At 38.0% G+C, this 18,831-nt stretch overlaps 1 protein-coding gene across 1 annotated transcript in view; it reads right to left on the reverse strand.

Annotated features, from left to right (window-relative positions):
- Positions 1–1,578, reverse strand: part of SCN2A (sodium voltage-gated channel alpha subunit 2) — a 127,114-nt gene extending 125,536 nt beyond the window's left edge. Inside the window, exon 1 of the mRNA XM_036320464.1 lies at positions 1,380–1,578. The gene's annotated coding sequence lies outside the window, so the exon portion shown is untranslated. The remainder of the gene's footprint in view (positions 1–1,379) is intronic.
- Between the last annotated feature and the right edge of the window lie 17,253 nt (positions 1,579–18,831).

Here is an 18,831-nt window from a genome sequence, read left to right on the forward strand (position 1 = left end):
TTCTAATTTAATGTGTAGCTCTAGGAAATTAACTTAACCTCACAGCCACAGTTGTTATTCTTTAAATGATGACATAGATAAATGCTAGAGATCTGTGATTCTAAACATGCCCATGCATATAGAAACACATGGGACTTAAATCTCTCTATAGATCCCACATATCAAAAGAATGGATTTCTTTTTCTTGGTGGTTCAAACCATTCTATAAAATCATTCCCCATAGCTTTCACAGCCTCTGACACAGCAGAGTTACCTCTTTATAGGAAAATGCTGAGTGAGATAGAAACATCCTGATGCACCCCCACCACCTGCCACTTCCTGTACCCCTACCCTCCCCCCCCCCCCACACACACACATCTCTTTCCGAGGAGAGAATGAGGATTTTAAAAACAATTTTACAAAATATTTTACAATTTCATTTAAAACTGATCTAAATGGCAATTGCAACTTTTAAATGCAGGACTCTTTTATTGATTTCTTCCTATTAATTTGATAACAATAAAAAGAGGATTGAAGGGAAGGCATGAGGAAGAAGCAGAAAAAAAACAGGGCTGTTGCATGCAATTTCTAGCTCCTGAGTCATTCCACTCTTTAGCACAGCTAAAGTCACATGATCAAAAATAATTTAAAATGTGAACACCTTATACAATATCGACTATTTTTAATGGCCACAGTCCTATCCTCACAAAGCCACGAAGATCAGAGGAAAATCCATTTCTCAGCAATTAATTTGTTTTCAGTCTACTCCTTACATCCATACCGGAGGGAGAGGGAAGGTCTGTATTATCATTCCAAGTCTATTAAACACATTACATAAATCTTCCATTGATGTGGAAGAAAGACTTACATATTTTTTTTTCTATAAAGGAAAATAACAAACAAAAACAAATAAGCCATAGCATCATTACCGGCAGGAAATGTTCAGAAGGCCCTTAGGCTCAGGATGTTGGCATGCCTCTGAGGCTGCTATCAGAAGGCTCCGCTCCGGGCTTCAGCAAAGCCACTGCCATGTTAATCTGCTTCATTACATCTCTGCAATTTGTTCACCGCATTAAGGAGCAGTATTTCCCTATTTCAAAGTGAAGGAAGGAGGCAGACCCATCTTTCACTTTGAAAGCTTTACCTTCAAAAGGCACACACGAATGGCACAGATGGACACTAAAGGCCAGAAAACGGAAGGATCATTAAAATACAGCATGCTAGCGTTGGAGTTCATTTCAGTCTAGGAAGATTTAAAAACCCAGCACAGCTAGAATTAGAGCTTTTAAATCCTCTAGATCTGAATCTAAGTTTACAAAGCACACATCTTGCTTTCAATGTTTTCATTAACATAGATAACAATTCTTTGATAGGTCAAAGATAGAATCATGTTGGCTTACCTGAAATAAAGGTAATTGTAAATCATAGCACAGAATCCATATGTGTGTTGAAGAGTCTCCAAAGCAGTTCTTCAGAATTTTGACTAAAGCAGAAAGCAAAATCTTATATGTGTTCCATCATCACTAAAAAATAAAAAACAAGAAAGGATGACCACAGCATCCTCTCTGTTTCTGCCTTAGCGTTCCGTTCTGACACTCACTCGATGGTATCCACTGTCTGTTAGAAAGCAGCATGCTAAATTGAAATGAATAAATATATAAATAAATATAAGGCAGCGTCTTACATGACAGCGCCATCTCCTGGCCAAAAGTGGAACCATATTCAAGATCATTTGGCAATGGCACATCTTGCAGGTTTAAGTGGTGTATAGCTCATAATTCCACTGTATTTGAGATAAACTACCTTAAAATTAATTGTAAATTAAACATTTAAGAAGCATTAGAGTATTAATTTTTAAAATATGTAATCCTACTTTTAGGATTTTGGGTTTTTTTTATTTAGTTAAATTTACTTACCTTATATTTAAATGGAAGCTTTTCATACATCATTAAAACCTTCATGCTTCAAATGTAGTCCTGGCTGGTGTGACTCACTTGGTTAAGCACCATCTCACCTGGTCATACAGGAGGCAACCCCTCAAAATTTCTCTCTCACATTGATGTTTCTCTCTCTCCCTTCCTTTCTCTCTAAAATCAATTACAACAAGCTTAAAAAAAATAGCTTCATTCTTACCTTAAGACTTATTTAACTTTCTTTACAACCTGAATGAGTATCATGTAACTACTATAAAGTAATTCTGTATGTCAAATTTGTCTTTACTGGGTACCTCTTTGAGGAGAAGTTGTATAAGTTCTTGTTTCTAGAGAAATTCTGAATTATGCTGTTATTGTTTTTATTTGGGGGGATGTTGAAGGGTTAAAGTCAATACAGGACGATGAAATTACTAAAAAAAAAATAATAGAAAATCTTTAATCAGTCCCAGCTTTTAATGACTTCAAAGCATACAGATATCAAATTACACCCTATGTGAAATTTGATAATTGTTGTATTCTATAGCAGGTAGTTATACCCTATTGGGGGGATTAGAGAAAACTTAAGTTATAATGAGAATGCGTTTGGTAAATAACGCTAGTTAACTGAGAATATTTACTATGTACTCAATAATATATTTTTAAATTACTTTTTTATGGTAAATTGTGAAGCCCTGGTTCACTTTTAATTTTTGAAATAAAAAGATAGTCTTTCACTTTTTTACAATACCGTTTAAATTTGGGGACAGGTATGTAACTTAAAATTCTCCCGAGTATTTTGATATTCCAAAGCCTTTCATTAGCTGCTACTGCAGCAACGCTGTAACTCTGTCCGTGGTTCTGAAAACCAACTCCAGTACTCAAAGATTCTAAGTCTTAAACTGGTCTGAAATGTTGTCTTGTAATTTTGATATAAATCCCATTTTAAAAAGTTTTATATCATCCAGAATAAGTGATAGTACCTATGATACAAAAATCTAGGTACTATTTAGGCAATATTTTTTTTCACGGAATATGTAGTATACATGTTGATCAGAAGCCATAATGCTGATGAATCTATTTAGTAAAAACATAATTATCAGTCACACTTTCTTTGGATTTTTATAGAGCATTTAAATTTATCCTTTCTAAGGTATATTGTTCCAGCACTAGTGCTCTCATTGACTAGATGAGGATACCTAAGCCCACTCTTCAGTAACCAGTCCAGAGTTCATTCAGAAGAACAAACTTGGTTCTCTAAATTTTACCTTACTCCTATTTTTACTATACCATTGAGATACATTTGTATAGTTTTTAAAATACATTATTAACATTGCACAAGTAAATAAAGTGACTAGCAGATCAAACAAGTATATCATCTCCTAACTTTTCTGCAAAAACATAGGATCCTGATATAAACTCTCAGGACACATAAATTATGATAACTTTTCTCACATTTTACAGCAAAGCATTCTTAATGGCCAAGAAGGTTGAAAACAGCAAATCAGAGCCTGAGGTGCCAAAACATGAAATACCACTGAAGCCTTACTTAATCATTAAAATCATGAAAATTGTATAATAATTTATGTGATATTTAAATACTTTCTTGTAATATTATTTTTCCTATTATTCTGAGAGCAAAATTTACCCTTTAGGAAGATGTGTCTAATTTATCATGGGAATTTATGTATCTTCAAGCATGCCACCACATGCTCCTATGAACACAATAAGCCTTTTTGAAGACCGTGAGATTATGTGACATAAAATCAATTCACCTCAGCAAATAGGTAATTACCTAAACTGTTTAATATATATTCATTTCTAGCATATAACTTCAATTTTGACTAATCATAAAACAAAAAGTTCAATGTTAATAAGTGGTGCATTTTAAATAGTTATAAAATATATTTGAATTTGGATTTTTAATATGTTCTTATCAAATTTACTGTGGTTTAATTATAAACATTGTCACAATCTTTTTCTCCTCCCTATATTCATGTATTTTGCACTGTGACTGAGGGGATGTTGAAGGGTTAAAGTCAATACAGGACAATGATGGAATACAGGACAATTAAGAGATGGAAGCTATTTTTTTTAATCTTTAATCTGGGCTGACCTCATGACTTACTGATAGAATTTAGTAAAAGTGATATTATTCCAGTTTTAAGTCTAGGACTCAACATTTCTTGATGCTTTTGCTTTCACTCTTGGAACCCTCTCTGATCACCAAATAAGAAAAGTGAATTCAAAATAAAATTTTAAAGTGGTGGAGCCTGAAAGATGCTAATAGCTTTGAGGATGGAGTAGTAAGCGAAAGGTGAGGTCTGGAGATGTCTCTGAGTGTCTCCAGGTTCACCTTACAGTGAAGAATAAGTACTCTAGTTTCTGGAGATAAGAGGTGGCACTGCACATTTTTTCCCTCGATCCATGCTCATCACAATCTACGAGTTACTCAGGAGTTGATGGAACACTTAGAAATGAAATGCCACAGAATTAACAACTTTGACATCTGGGCACCAAATAGTATTCCTCCAGCATCCAGCATCATTGGATGAGGCGTATAAGCACGGTGAAGAGCCAGCTTGTTCTCCTCTTGGATTTGGCTGTGGTGGGCATCTCCTTGTTCTAAAAATCAACTGGAAATAGAGTTCTCTGGTTGGACAAACATTGTTTTAGTCATGTAGCCAGTCACTGAGTTGCTAAAGTAGAGAGGAGGTTGAAATCAGAGTAATCATTTAAATGTGTTTTTTGGAGAAATGACACATCACCACCAGAATGATATTACCAGAGGTAAATAACATAAGATCAGTGGTGGGGGGAGTGATATACAAGGCCCATGAGCAGGTGAGGTTCTGAACAGCTGTGCATGTGTAATGTCAAAACTGTTTCTGTGGTCAGCTAGGGGCACTTGGTGACTCAGGCTGAGCTCAAGATGATCCCAAAGGAAAGTGCTCTGGTTTCAATGGAGATTTCATTGGTTAGTTGATCTTACTATTTCAGCAGGACCTGGAAAAACTTAAATGAGATAGAGATTTTTTTTCATGGGGGTGTAAATATCTGCCTGGCACACATTATACTTCTAAACCAGCTTTCAGGGCATAAGCCAACAGGATCTTTGAGTGAGGAAGGCTTCCGCTCTAATAACAGATTATATGAAATTCATTGCTTTCTTGACATTAGTAACTGTAACAAAGAGTGGAGAAACCAGCAGTCACCCATCATTGGTAACTAGAAAACCTTAGAAATGACAAAATATATTGATAGAACCAGGATCTCCCAAAGTTAGCCTTGCATATCTGCTTGATATACACAAGAGGATCCCATTGTATTGACAGGGTGGCTTGAAATTCCCATTTTGATCTTTACTGTTTCACCAGTAGAAGGCCTAGAAGAAAATGTCTGCATATTTGGAGATCTTTAACCCATTTCCTTCCTGGATTAAAGAGAGAATAAGGTCTAAGCAAAGAGAAAAAGTTTCATATGTGTTTATAGAACAAGAAGGGTCAAAATTGTCATAGAGAGCACAGAAAACCATTTTTATTACAGAAAATGAATTCACATTTATCATCAACAGAGTGAATAGATGAGGGTAGTGAGCCAGAAATAAAATATATGAATGTTGAGATACAAACTGAACCCATAGATGAGGAAGCTAAAGCTGTCAGAGGGCATAGAATATTCAGCAGTGATTTTTTATGTTCCTCAGAATTGGTAGGCAGAGTTGTTGGGTGAGTGGACCAAAAGAGGAACAAACATTTGCACATGAGAGAGCTGAATGATGATGTGTAGAGTTTGAACAATTATGAAGATGGGTGGTATGATTCAGTGTAAATATGAATGGTGCAGAGGCACTTTCAATAGTTTTACAAGTAGCTGAGGTGAAGAGGAAGGTCTCAAATATCTAAGTTCCACCTGCTTGTACCATAATGCTTCTGCTCAATATAAGAGAGAACTGAAAGATAGCTATGTGACCGTGGAAAACCCTTTGAGTTTCACCATAGTATGTACACCTGTCAAAAGTGTTGTCAAATGGATTTTTGGATGGAGGATTTTTGTACTGATATAGAAATATCTGACTCCTATGATCCACTTGGGTTCTTAAAGAACAAGATGCAGGGCAAATATCTATATACTCCCTTGTTTTATAAGTCTGGAAGCTGATTTAAACCTCAGATTGATACCTCAGAAAAGGTAGATGACTTAACAAATATATTACTTCAAGAGAGAGAACTAGAAATCCTACCACCTTATCCTCTAACCAATTTTCTTTCTACTACACTAAATAGGCTCTGACAATGGAAAGGAGGTACAACTCCTTACGGGGATTATAGTAAAAGTAGCCTCATTGCTTTGTTCTGCTCTCTGCGAAGCATTCCGTGTATTTTCAAAAGACAGTGCAACAGGAAGAATTGAATTAAGAAAGTCAGTCTCTGACATTTCATTTTCTTTAACATACAACATACAAACCATTTCATTTTCTTTAACATACAACCAAGCCACTATTGTCAGAGTCTTTGCAGTTGATAGGACTATGTGACTTCTAACCAAAACAATGTAAGCAAAACTGATGTTCACCTCTTGCAGGCCCTTTAATCTTCTCGCGTGACCCTTGATGCTCCCCTTTATTCCTTCTATCCTGGCCAGGTCCAGAGGACCAAGTAGAACATGCTGAAGAACCAGATGGTATCTGAGTCATCAATTAGAGAAGTTCCTACTAGAGGTAGAGAATGGTGAGGAAAATCATGGAGCAAGACATGCCTCAAAGAACCTAGAAACCACAATTCAAGAATCCTTTGGTGGTCCAGTGCTGCCTAAAAGTGCATTTTCTAGAAGTTTCGTTTTTCAACATGTTACTTGATTTTTCCCAAAAAGAAAAAAGGGTCTTTCTGTGGTCAAAAATAATTGAAAGAATGTTGAGTACAATAAAGCATAAACTGCAATATAACAAAGTTATACTCTAGCTCAAACAGGACAGAAGAATTTTCTCTCTCATAAAAGTCTAAAGTATGAAGGCAGAGCATTGTCCTCATCGTTATATTTGAAGTTGGCTGAGAGGAAGTGGAGAACATGCAATTTTTGTTTAAGCAAATAGTGTAGAAGTTGTACATATATCTTCTATTATAATTCATTGGTGAGGACTCAATTGCTTTGCTATGCCTGATTTCAAGGGAAGAATCCAGGTTGAACTCTTTTACTATGGAAAAGGGTGAGAAAGCATTTGAGGGGACACTAGAGTCTATTACATTGGATTAAAACAATAAAACAATTATTTTTATACTCAAGGCTTTCTCAAGATATTTAAAGCACTAATGTGTATTATGATTCTTTAACAGGGAGCTTTTTAGAAGAAGACTTTTCCATAAATATGGGACTCTAGAAACTTTTTTTCTTTGGAATATCTTCAGGGCTAGTAGTCCATAGAACGTACTGTCAGAAACATTAGCCTCTCGAGCTTCTCTAGTTATAAAGCCTGGGACTCATCTACCACACTTGCCCTTGAAATCATGAAAGGATCTTTATCCCCCAGCCTCACTTCTAAAGTTCTACTGGAATAAACAAATAATATGCAAACAAATAATATGCAATATAACAGTTTCTATCTGTAGATTCCCAAACAGAAACAACACAAATCAAAATAACTCCAGAGAACTTTTCTCACTGCTTCCAAATCTGTGTATGTGTTTGGGAATAAGTATGAAACGCTTTCTTCAATAGAATTCTTGAAGGAGAAAAATTCTTTACCCACACATTAAAATTTTACCCACAGACTACAGTCAGTATTTTTAATACTTGTTAGTTAGAAATCATGCAGCCTTATAAGTTTAGAACAGAGTACCAGCACAGAAGGCTTAAAATATAAGAGTGGGAGTGTTGCTGCTGGGACAGATTTAATGGCAGTTGTGGTTACAGCAGCAAAGCTCAGGTTTTCTGCCACGTGCCAACAATTCCAGCCTCTCTCTCGGTTCTCCATCCAGTGCTCTGACTGCTCTTTGCCTTCTCGTTCTATGATCATGTCTGTCTGATGAGACAAAGTGTTTTAATTGTAAAGAGCATGCTGTTTTTTTTAATAATGATAAGGGGCTAACAGTTGCAAATGATTACTTTTTAATATAATTTAAACTGTATCTGAGATTATTCATACAGTAGTGTCAATTCTACTCCCTTTGTTAAGGGCAGAGAAGATTTATAGTTTGCAAGTTAATAATAACATTTCACCTTGGGTAGAGCCATGGAATTGGATCTCCAGTGTAAACAGCATAGATTTTGAAGCAGAGAAAGATTTAATGCCTATGTTCCATCATGAGCAATTGTGCTTTCTGAATAATTTTCCACTTAGCGCAAACTATCGTAGCTGGGGAAAGCATTCAATGGCTCCCTGCTGTCCAGAGATGAAGTCCCCCCACTTTAGGATGGCAAGCAAGTGCCTTTGTGCCATGATTTCTGCACCCCCTTTCCACCATGTACCATATTAGCTTATGTCTTACTGGGTATTGCCAGTCACAATACACATGTTCATGCCTCTGTTCCCTTCTTCACATTGTTTCTCCACTGAGAAGCTTCTTTCTTTTCCATCACCATCTGATAATTTACGAGTCTTTTAAATCCCAGGACCTGTGAAGACTGTGCGAACCATTTAAAGCAGATTCATCAATGCCTTCCCTCTTTTCTTGGATACAGTATTATAGTTACTTCTACCACCCCAATTCACAAGGTTGTTATAAGGATCAATGAAATAGAAAAAAATGCTTGTGAAGTTATTACTGAAACAATAAGCTGTTACAAAATTATTTCAAAGTTATCGGTAGGCAGAGCTTGATAGCAATCCCAAGAGAACCTTTGATCTCCTTTGTTTTCCTCCCTCGGCATTGATGTAAGATGCTGTCACATTGCGATACCACATTTGTTTCATTTTGTCATTGTGGTCCACCCTTCTTTGAGTCTGTCCCTGGGGATACAAAGAGCAGGCTTCTAATCAGAAGAGTCCCAGCTGGAATGAAATTGACAGTGTGGGGGCTGAGCGAAGTGTTATTAACACTGTGGGCAGAAGCAAAGGATCAGAGAAACGCTTTCTTCCTAGAAATAGCTCTTGGGCTCCCCTTCACCTTGTTTGCACCTCAAGTGTTAGTCATGTGTACTTAAGAAGATAGGACACCATGTTTCAATCCTGTCCTGTCTCTTTAAGTGAAGGCACTTCCAAATGTCTGAGAATATCCAGACCATTGTGGAAATCCTGTGCTAGGTGAGAGGGACACACAGATGAACAAGGCGAAAATCTCTGCTTCAAGTAGTTCAGTTTCTAATAGATGAGAAGGAAAATGAACCCAAGATATGCATGAGTGGGATACATATCATAATACAGGCAAGTATAGCAGATGTCAGACCTCTGCTTCCAAGGTTGGAAGCAAGGAGATCCAAAGAGGTTTCTTAGGTAAAACAACGGAAGTATACATACCAGTATAATTATACAACTTCCTACCACACACCTACGTAAGTCCTCATTTAATGTTGTCCGTAGGTTCTTGGAAACTGCAACTTTAAGTGAAACAATGTATAATGGAACCAATTTTACTATTGGATAATTGATATAAACAAGAGTTAAGTTCCTACAGCATATTTCTGGTCACAAAGATAGCATGAAGTTTCTAAATAAAGACCCTAGCCCAGCAGCATGGCTCAGTGGTTGAGCATCAACTTATGATCCAGTAGGTCACGGTTTGAAGGTTTGATTCCTGGTCAAGGGCACATGCCCAGGTTGCAGGCTCAATCCCCAGTGTGGGACGTGCAGGAGGCAGCCAATCAATGATTCTCTCTCATCATTGATGTTTCTCTCTCTCTCTCCCTTCCTCTCTGAAATCAATAAAAATATTTTTAAAGACTCCAAATACTTCTAATATTAAACATTGAAATAAATGTAAGCTATACAAACATGTAAGAAAGATTAATAAAAACAAGTAAGAGAATTCTTTCCCAACTCTCTTATTCCAGTTTAGAGTTGAGAGTAGCTGTAGCCCATACCAATGGCTAAGGATGTAAGGTGGGAACTCACCCTGAACAGTACACCTTTCCATCACAAGGTGCACTCACACCTCCACTCACTCAGGCAATGTAGACATGGCAGTTAACCTCATGTGCACATCTTTGGGATGTGGGAGGAAACTGGAGTACCCAGCAGTCAAGGGAGAATGTGCAAACACAACACAGACAGTGGCCCTGGCTGGGAATCAACTTTTCTTTTTTCTCATCAACATTATAAGGAAACAACATTGAATGAAATGATGTTATTTGAGGACCTGCTTTTTGGGGGTTTTTGCCCTGCCTTTCAGAGTATGTGTTTTATGAATTTATCATGTGACCAAATATATTCTAAATTTGGAAAAATGTTATAACCTACATTTTTAATTATCAGTTAAAGCTTCACCTTCCCTGTCTGCGCCGCACCCAGTCTAAATTTTAAATAAACTTGATGTTTATTTAAACATAACGTGATGTTATATTTAAACTACTACTATGTATATTAATTTTCTTATCAAGATTTTTTTGCAAATATTTTCAATTTTATGTCATTCAATGTCATAATCAACTATTTTTAAGTTAAATTGCATTTTAAAAATGTGTTTTTATTGATTTTAGAGAGAGGAGGGGAGAGGAAGAGAGAGATGAAAACATCAAATGATGAAAGAGAATAATCTCTCCTCCTGCATGCCACCTACTGGGGATTAAGCCTACAGTGTGGGCATGTGCTCTGACGGGAATCGAATCATGACCCTCCGGTTCCTGGGTTGATGCTCAACCATTGAGACACACTGGTCGGGCATTAAATTGCATTTTAAGTTGATTTCAGTTCATTTCCTATACCCTATTACTTCAGCTCTACATTTATGAGACTATTAACACTTTCTGGTCTTTTGGACAAATTGGTGACCCATTTATGAAAATAGAGGATCACTTAAGTCTCACTAATATATTCAAAAAGTTGTTCCACATAGACATTGAAAGGTCAAATCCAAAACTAAGCCAGCATCAGATCTTGAGCAAAAGGCTATTACATGAGCAATTTTGGCTAAATTATTAAGTTTTCTATATAATTTAAGGAGCCCTGAAGCATCAATAAAAACAATTTTTTCCACAACAAAATCCCACAGTAAATGAAGCAGATAGAAAATTGAAAATAAAACTGGTGCTTAGAAAAAATTTTAGAGGAAAGTTGATCAGATAAAACCCAAGTGGGAACTAAACCCCTAGAAAAGTCCTCAAGAAATGTATGAGTCTCATATTATAATTTCCATTTGGGTAGTTGTCTTGTGGGCATGCATATGAGCTTGTCTACTGACAAATTTCATGATTAATTTCATTATTAAAATCTGCTTTAGTTAGAGCCTGGTCAGCAGTAAAACAACCAGAAACTCTTCTCTGGCTATGCATTGGCCCAACATAAACTAGTAGAAAACATGAGAGAAAAAGCACTGCTTTTAACGAAGAAAGTAATGAGGCCAAAAGCAGGACGAGAGGCAACAATCGCAGTGTATCTCCTCAGGCGAAGAGCTAATTTAATGCTGCTCTTTCACAACACAAGAGAAAATAGTTTTCATTCATGCTTTAATTAATCAGATTAATGTAAGCACTAGCTGGATGGAATAAATGTTTGACTTTTCCATTCTTGTGTGTTATGATTTGCTTATTGGTATCTCAGCTCCATTTCAGATAGCTTAGAGGAATATTTTTGCTTAGTCAACCATGCCAGCAGAGCTGGTTCCGACAAGAATTCCGTGCAATGCAGAATATGGCTCAAAGGTATCTGCAGAGAAAATGGTATTTCTATTAAGTCAGGCAAGAACATTTGTCCCAAAGAGATGAATCAAAAAGCAATTTTTCATAAGATTCAGACTAAATGTTTTAAGAGACTATTTTCTTATGTAATGCTATTGTTTATGGAAGAACACCTCCACCATCTCTCTTTCATCTTTTTATCTTATCTCCTCCATCCTACTCCTAAGGACTGGCTCGAGAGTCACCTCTTTCTTAACTTGTCCTGAATACCCTTGCCCACATTGCCTCTTTTCTCTAAACAATGCATGTTTTGGCATTGATTCTGGTACTTAATAATACAATCAGTAGACGGCAAATATCTTTATGCGTGCCTGGGCTAGAAAAGAATGCGGGCTTTGGTGCAAGACAATCCTTGGGTGAAGCCTTGGTTTAGACATTTACTTAGCCTTTCTAGTATCATTTGACACTTCTGTGATACTCATCTGTAACTATCCTGTAAGGTTGTGAGCATTTAGTAAAAAGAAAAAAGTAAAAAATTTCAGTTTAAAAAAAAGTCTAGGACAGAGTAGACATTCCATAAATGATGTGGTAGCAATACAAATAATATAAAAGATTATAAAGAAGGTTTATTCATATTAATTGTATTTTATCTAGAGAAAGAAATACATTTCTAGTATAATTGGGATACAAACTCTATTCATTCCTATGACTCTTCCAGCAGGACTATATAATAATATTTTCAAACAAGCCCTTCTGATATATTGGCAAATTAATTTACTTGTCTTTTATTTAAAAGACTACTTAATTCTTTAACCCAAACACAAAATACAGGAAACCCAAAGTTTGCCATACCCTTACTCTTCTTTGCTTCATACTATTTCATTTTCATGTCCGTCTCCCTCCTTTCATAGGACCATGTTCCTCATTTCAGGTACTCAGTATTCTCCTCTTCATTTACTTGCTTCCTAAAAACAAATTAAAAAAGTGGTTTCTAGCCCAGCCAGTGTGGCTCAGTAATTGAGCATTGACCTATGAACCAGGTGGTCATGGTTTGATTTCTGGTCAGGGCACATGCCTGGGTTGTGGGCTTGATCCCCAGTGAGGGTTGTGCAGGAGACAGCCAATTATTCTCTCTTATCATTGATGTTTCTATCTCCCCTCTCCCTTCTTCTCTGAAATCAATTTAAAAATATATATTTTTTAAAAAGTGGTTTCTAAGAATTAGGTCATATAGTTTGTGAAGATCTAAAGGATTTTTCTTCTGATTATTTTCTATTTTAATGTTTAGATCTTTATGGAATAAAGTCTGTCTCATAACTAAGATATTTAGACACCACACAATTATATGGATGGTATATGGATGAGATGACACCCACACATACAAATATATATAAGGAATATATATATATTCCTTAATCCGAATGAGAACCAATAAGGTTCTAAGGCAGAAGCAACAGAATGAAAAAAGAATAGATAAGAGAGAAATTAAAATTTTATAATATACAATATTTAAAAACAAGTTAAGACAAGGGTGTCAAGAAAATTCATTGGTCTCTTCAACAAAGAGCATTGAGTCTATTGGCTATGCACATACAAAAGGATGAAGTTGAACCCTGATCTTAGAACATATAGAAAAATTAAGTCAAAATGGATAAAAAACGTAAGTTTAAAACTAAATAAAACTCTTAGTGATATTGTATGAAGTAAGGGGTCCTCTTCCCTACTGGGGGTGGACTTCTTGTGATATCTCAAGAAAAAAAAAATTTCTGAGACTTGCATGGGAGATTGATTAGGTTTTATTTGCATGGAATTAAATCCCTGTGTTTCTAAAGTCCCTTTTCCCTTAGTCCAGCCATAAAAGAAGTGTAGCTGGGGTTCCAGTAAAACCAGATGAAAAGCCAGTATCCAGAGTTTCCTTTCCATGTTCCAGGTGAGTTCAGTTCAGATTCAGGCTAAATACAGTCCATTAATCCATTGTGTGGGGGGTCTGCATGGCCGTGGGCCACACAGAAACCAAGCATAAGCCATGAGCCAAGCCTGCTAAGAGGAACCAAGAGAGTGAACTTCTTTGTTCAAGGGGTTATATATAACAAATTTCAGCACATTTGCAGTCACCATGACCATTCTGGCCAATCACCTCTGTTCCTGGATGTGACTGACAGAAAGCACATTCCCTAGTCATCCCAACTTTACTGGGCATGCATCTATCTTCCCTTTGTTGGACACAGGGGTGTATAAAGTTGTAGCTTCCTGCTGAAGCTGTCTAAATGACAGGCCTATAATATCTGGCCTTCCCTTTGCTCCTTCCCTGTTATTAATAACTAGAAGCCCGGTGCACAAAAATGTGTGCACTCAGGGGGTCCCTCAGCCTGGCCTGTGCCCTCTCACAGTCTGGGACACCTCAGGGGATGACCACCTGATGGCTTAGGCCCGCTCCTTGGGGAAGCGGGCCTAAGCTGGCAGTCAGACATCCCTCTGGCAGCCCAGGAGCCCTTGGAGGATGTCCACTTTCCAGCGGGAAGCAGGCCTAAACTTCAGTCGTTATCCTTAGCGCTGCTGAGGAGGTGGGAGAGGCTCCCACCACCACCGCTGTACTGGCAGCTGTCAGCCTGGCTTGTGGCTGAGCAGAGCTCCCCCTGTGGGAGCGCACTGACCACCAGGGGGCAGCTCCTGCATTGAGCATCTGCCCCCTGGTGGTCAGTGTGTGTCATAGTGACCAGTCATTCCCAGTCATTCTGCTGTTAGGGTCAATTTGTATATTACCCTTTTATTATATAGTAGTGCTGGCCAGCCTTGGTGAGGGGCCAATGGCTGTTTGCAGGCTGGCCACAGCCCCTTCAGGGTAGGGGTCCCCACTGGGCTGCCTGGCCAGCCTGGGTGAGGGGCTTAGGGCCATTTTCAGATTGGCCACACCACCTTCAGGGTGGGCAGGTCCTGCTGGGGTGCCTGGCCAGTCTTGATGAGTGGCTGATGGCAGTTTGCAGGCTGTCCAAGCCCCCCAGCGGGGACCCTCATCCCATGAGGGTGTGGCCAGCCTGGGTGAGTGGCTGATGGCTGTTTTCAGGCTGGCCACAGCCCCTTCAGGGTTGGGGTCCCTGCTCGGGTGCCTGGTCAGCCTGGGTGAGGGGCTGATGGCTGTTTTCAGGCTGGCCACAGCCCCTTCACGGTGGTGGGGGTCCTGCTGGGGTGCCTGGCCAGTCTGGGTGAGGGGCTGAGGCCCGTTTTCAGGCTGGCTAAGCCCCCAGCAGGGACCCTCACCCCATGAGGGTGTGGCCAGCCTGGGTGAGGGGCTGATGGCTGTTTGCAGGCTAGCCACAACCCCCAGCCACCCAAGCTCCCAGTGGAGGCTGGCTGGAAGCAGGTATCTGGGATTTATTTGTCTTCTATAACTTAAACTTTGTTGCCATGAGCAGAGGTCTCAGCCGGCTCAGGGCTAGCGGGAAGCTTGGCTTCCTCCATCACCTGGGCAACCAGGCCTCCAGCTTGCTCCAGCTCCGTGGCTGCTGGCCGCCATCTTGGTTGGGTTAATTTGCATATAGTCACTCTGATTGGCTGGTGGGCGTAGTTTAGGGCATAGCAAAGGTATGGTCAATTAGCATCTTTGTCTTTTTTTAGTGTAGACTAGCTAATTACAATGGTATCATTAGAAGAGAACATAGAAATAACTTTAAAAAATGTTTTTTGATGTATAGTTGATGTACAATATTATATTAGTTTGCAGTGTACAACACAGTGACTCAACATTTATATAACTTATGACATGATCACCTCAGTAAATCTAGTAACCATCTGTTACCATACAAAGTTATTACAGTATTATTGACTATATTTCCCATGCTGTATATCCTTATGACTTATTTATTTTATAACTGGAAGTTTGTAGCTCTTAATCTCTTTCACCTATTCCACCTTTGTCCCCAATCCTCTCCACTCTAGCAACCATCAGTTTGTACTCTGTATCTATAAATCTGTCCTTGTTTTTTGTTTGTTTGTTTGATCATTTGTTTTGTTTTTTAGATTCCACAAGTGAAATCATGCAATACTTGTCTGACTTATTTCACTTACTGTAACACCCTCTAGGTCCATCCATGTTGTCATGAATGTAAAAATTTTATTCTTTTTTATGGATGAGTAGTATTCCATTATATAATATACCACATCTTCTTTACCCATTCATCTATCAATGAACAAGTTTATGATTTATAAAATAGTATTTCAATGCTTTCTTCTTCAGCAGTTAGAATGCTATTGTGTAATGACATAAAGAATTATGACTGTTTCTCAAGATTATTTAAATATTCGTCTCTAGTTAGACTTCTGTGTGTATGTGCGAGCATGTGTATGTGATCAAAGATTGTCTACAATTCAATCATTAATTGTTCTCTATGTCACTAACCCATCATAATCAGAATAGACTTTTTTCCTGGCAAATATTTTCTGTTTAGATCACTAGAGGTGGTCAAGAATTTAATTGGTTGTGTAGCTTTAGTTATGTCAGACTCTGAGGTCTGGAGGTGGTCTTTAAGAGATGAGCACTCTAGTTTATGATTATGGCTATTTCTTGTTTACCAAATTGTCTACTTGTTGTTTAAAGTCTTTTACCGCTCATTTACTAATAATTAGCAACCAATTTAAGGAGTAAAAGCTATTTCCTTAATCTTCATTTTTTCTGGAAGTTATTATAAAAAGTTTGGGAATTTGTAGGACACATTTATAATTAGTGCAGGAAAATTGCTCATGCTACTCAATCATAAGAAAAAAAATACACCGCATTATTGTCAATTATCGTCATTTACATCACGCTGCTTGTCAGTGATGATATGAACTATGCTAGTCCAATTAATTTACAAGGATGCTCTTCAAATAGAGGAACACAGCAAGGACAAAATTGTTTGAATGCCTGATCACATTTGCTGGTAACAATTCAATAGATTATAGGGATGTTGAAAAGTAAATGAATCAGTGGGGCTTTACACAGATGCAACAGCACACTGAAAAGGATGTAGAGAGACAAAATGAGTATGGATTAAACATAATAGATAAATCAGGATGTTTAAATTATAAATTCCAACAAAAAATCCATAAGAATTAATAAATAAAATGCTGTATTCCAAAGAAGGTTCCAGACATCCATATCTGAGACAAGTTTCATGATTCTCAAAACCCTGCATCCACCTCAAGGGGACAAAAGTTGGTTGGTCTGTGGAAATTAGAGGGGATTTTCAAAAAGGATTTCTTAAAAAAATCTTCTGCTGATTAGTTCCCAAAACACCTTCCACTAAGAGAGAAGCACCATTAGTCTTCACCTCAAGGATAGTGATAGGGGCTTCCCTGGGATCAACCATGGAGCTTAATACAAGCTCCATTTAATAAACAGTAGGGCTCAGAAAAATCTTAAGATATGTTTGGCAAATTCTACTTCTGCAAAATGAAACAGAGTGATTTCTGCACTTAGATTAAAGTCCATCCCCAGAAATTCTTAGGCAAAAATATTTAAGTGTTTCTACACTCTGGAACCATTTTTTAATGCTTTCCAGTGTTTGAAAGAAACGGCAATTGCCATTTGAAAAGTCAATGAGATGTAAACAAGTGATCTTTATGAGGTGATTGCCAGAAAACCAGGAGCTGAGGAAGGAAACACTTTGAGGGATTGTGGGGTAATGCTCTTGTGAAGGGAAAGGTAGTAGAATATTCTTAAGTATTCCCTCTAAAGAATCAGTCTTAAGAGAATCACCTTTAAACTCTGGAAATTCCTGAGATGTCAAGGTGAAGCCATCTTACAACCTTACCAACCAAGTAAGCACTTCCCTCCTTCCCCTTTCCATGACCATCCATCTTTACTCCTAGAAGCGTCAGAACCGAGTGCAATGCTGGGAGGAGAGGTGGGATCTCAAGGAGGGGAAAGAGAGGACTGCCTTTCAATTTCCACCAAAGGGAGAGAACGTTCTAAGTTTAAATCAAATTTGAAGTTTTATTCCCTAAATGGGTCTAGATACACACAGTCAGTAAATTAGAATATGTTTGTGACAAAATAAGACCATATGACTTTGTATTACTTAAGAGTGACCCCCAAAATTATTGGGCATGCCCAAGATTTGAACCAAGAGCAGGGGAAGAAATGCTTTCACTGTATACCATTTTTAAAAATAGTGTTACTTTTGAGATCATAACCTGGGAGCTCTGTCTGTTAAATGTTTTATTTGGCTATGAATATTCTGTTCAAAATTGATGGCCCAGTATTTACAGTTGACCCTTGAGCAACAGCAGAATTAGGGGCCCCAACGTCCTGTGCAGTTGCAAATATGAGTATAACTTTTGACTTTCCCAAAACCTAGTTGTCCCTCTGTATCTGCAGGGGATTATTTCTAGGACCTCCTCAGATAACAAAATCCCCAGATGATCAACTTTTCTAGTAAAATGGTGTAGATCAATACATACAGTCAGCGCTCCACATCTGCATACTACCAACTGTGGATCAAAAAAAGAATGGGTATTTATTGAAAAAAAGTCTGGCCCTGGCTGGCTTGGCTCAGTGGATAGAGCATTGGCCTGCAGACTGAAGGGTCCCGGGTTTGATTCCGGCCAAGGGCACTTGCCTGGGTTGCGAGTTCAGTCCCCAGTAGGGGACATGCAGGAGGCAGCTGATCAATGATTCTCTCTCACCATTGATGTTTCTATCTCTCTCTCCTTCTCCCTTCCTCTCTGAAATCAATAAAGAAATATATTTTTTACAAAAAGAAAAAAATCTGCATATTCAAAGGTCCATTGTCCATTGTCACTATGTGTATAAGGATACTTATTTCTAAGGCTCCTGAATGGGAGTTGTTGCATATAATTTGTTCAGGCATTTTAGTAGCCACCTAGAATAATTATCTTATTTCAAAGGTTTCCAAATAATGGAATAAGTATGGCTAATTTTTAGGTGACTAACAAATAAGTAATAAAAAGCTATTGGAAGAGTCCAGAGGAGTCCAGATATCATCATTTCAGGACTTGGACCCAGATAAGCACAAAGGACCTCTAGCTCCTACAAATTTTAGTTCATTAGCCTGTTATTGCCCCCTTTGTCCTGAGTCTTTTGAATACAGGCTCTGTAACTTGGAATCCATAGAATTCTGAAATGTACATGGTGTCAATAGGGCCACGTGATTTCCTTTGAAAAAGTTTATTAGAA

The sequence above is a fragment of the Myotis myotis genome, unplaced genomic scaffold, assembly GCF_014108235.1.
Source record: "Myotis myotis isolate mMyoMyo1 unplaced genomic scaffold, mMyoMyo1.p scaffold_m19_p_8, whole genome shotgun sequence".
Lineage (NCBI taxonomy): Eukaryota > Metazoa > Chordata > Mammalia > Chiroptera > Vespertilionidae > Myotis > Myotis myotis.